This window comes from Mustela lutreola, chromosome 4, assembly GCF_030435805.1.
Source record: "Mustela lutreola isolate mMusLut2 chromosome 4, mMusLut2.pri, whole genome shotgun sequence".
NCBI lineage: Eukaryota > Metazoa > Chordata > Mammalia > Carnivora > Mustelidae > Mustela > Mustela lutreola.
The window spans coordinates 136,887,210-136,889,346 of NC_081293.1; the positions used below are offsets into that span (position 1 = coordinate 136,887,210).

Consider the following 2,137-nt stretch of genomic DNA (forward strand, 5'->3'; position numbering starts at 1 on the left):
CCGTCATTCCCTCCTGTCATGCCACTTAGACCTGGGCTACAGAGGAGTCAATGCCTTGTTTTCTTGGCCTTTCTCCTGTCCATGTATCAGGCTTTCAGCATAGTGTCTTCCCTTGAAAGCTCAGAGAGTATAAACACAGAATGGGTGTCAGGAACTTTCTGACTGTCCTGAAAGCAGTATCAGTGATCATTAATAGATAAAAAATAATCACCATTGCCTTTTGGGCTTTTGGCTAAGATCAAGTATAGTATTTGTCCTTATCAGTTTAATACCTGACACATCCTCTATCATAGGACAATATACTGAATGGATTTTTGGAGCAGGGAGTTGGAATAGGAGCTTGCTCTGTACACTCCATGCATCAACCTAGTGTCATTATACTTCTAGGAAAGGTGCAAACCCTAAGGGTTCAAAATCACAGGTTTGAGGAAGATCCTTCCAGAAAGGGCTGTATTGGTTCCTTTGGGAAATGGGGGCAATACCTGGCAATACCTGGGATACCCAAGAGTTAACAACAACAACAGAAAGAGGCAAATCAGCAAAGTACTTTGGTCAGGTTGCTTTGTTCAGCCCACCTTTCTTTTGATTTGAACGTGTCTATACCATCTGTTTCATTGGAGTGTTGGAGAAAATTCCCTAAATTTCATTCCAACTGCCCTTTCCTGAAGCCTGGACTTCTTTTGCCCTCCTAATGATAACACATTTAAAATTTCCCTGTCATTAATATCTTTCTTCCTCATTCATCCTACAGAGGATGGATGGCCATTGTCTTTTGAAAGTGCAGTTCACATTAGGTCTTGCTCCTCCTCAGACACCTTTGTTACCAGTGGCACCTCTCCATCTCTGAATCATGGCCCTGCTTTACATATCTGTTTCTCTGGGTTCTTGCTCATATACCTTCGGATCCAGTCCAGGTGGTGCCACTGGTGTTCCCAGAATTTGCTCCATGCTGTCCCACATTCATGTTCTTATGAATGGAGTTCCCAGGATCCAATACCTTCTCATTCTCATTTCTCCTTCTCAAAATCATACCCAGTTTTCAGGGACCAAGTAAAAACTGATCTGTTATGAAGTCTGCATCCATGTTTCTGGTTAAATAAGTCTGTCTCCTGCTTGTGCTTGTGCAGCACTTCGCACTAGTCCCAGTCTGCTTTGTGTTTCATCTTCTTAGCTTGGCCACAGCTCTTAGGGACTAGTTGTTTTTGTGAGCCTTCCTGTCCACCTCCTGCAGTGTCCAGCATCATACCTTGTTTAGCAAAGATGCTCAGAAATGCCTATTGGGCAAAATTAAAAGTAGGATGTGACATCAACTGCACAAAGATCTTTTCCTTAAATTAATCCGGAAAATAAAAATAGACTATTCTCAAAATGATTAGATAACATACTTGAGATAAACTACTTAGTACAACCTTAAAGTCCATTTAAATGTTCTTCTTCTTCTTCTTCTTCTTCTTTTTTTAGAAGAAACAATTCCTTCAAATAGATGATTTTGAAATAGATCTATAGGACATTTTAATGGTCTGCATTAAAAAAAATAATCTTAAATGCCCTTACTTAGGTAGGCAGGAAGTTTGGAATTATCCCTATAAAATGTATTCTGATTTCCAGTTTCCAAAAGGGCATCTGAAATAATAGGTATTGCGCATGTCCAGGATGGTGCTCTCTAGGTGGCTTCTTGAGCAATATCCTAGATACAGTTTTGCATCCAGAGTGACTTTGCCCAGGAGAACCATAGCTTTTGTTGAAAAGCACAACTGCTGGTGCAGCGGGGCAATTGGAATGGGTTGTATATGAGAGAGATCCTTCAGAGAAAATGTGTATCTTCATCAAAATTCTAACTGCATAGAAACTGTCATTTAAAGAGTTAACATCTGTGAAGAATAAAAAATGCTATGGAGAGCTTTCAGGCAAAGCATGGGGAGACTGATAAAATGATCAGTGAATTAAATTCAGACAGATGGCTTTGAAAAGGAATGAAGTACACAAACCTTATGGAGAGTATAATGACTCTCACTCTGACAGGAGCTTTGTCAACAGGGTAAGCGGGTTTTTGTTTTGTTTTTCGCTTTTTTGGCTTTTTAAATATGGATTTTAAAGCATTTGGAAGTCAGGTTCTTCTCCTTTTCTGAAGGTGTTA

The 2,137-nt window shown here is 39.9% G+C and overlaps 1 non-coding gene across 1 annotated transcript; it reads left to right on the forward strand.

The window, feature by feature from the left end:
* Nucleotides 1-212: 212 nt before the first annotated feature.
* Nucleotides 213-403, forward strand: LOC131830840 (U2 spliceosomal RNA). The gene has a single exon (XR_009353415.1). It is a non-coding gene; the product is annotated as a U2 spliceosomal RNA (small nuclear RNA).
* Nucleotides 404-2,137: the final 1,734 nt, after the last annotated feature.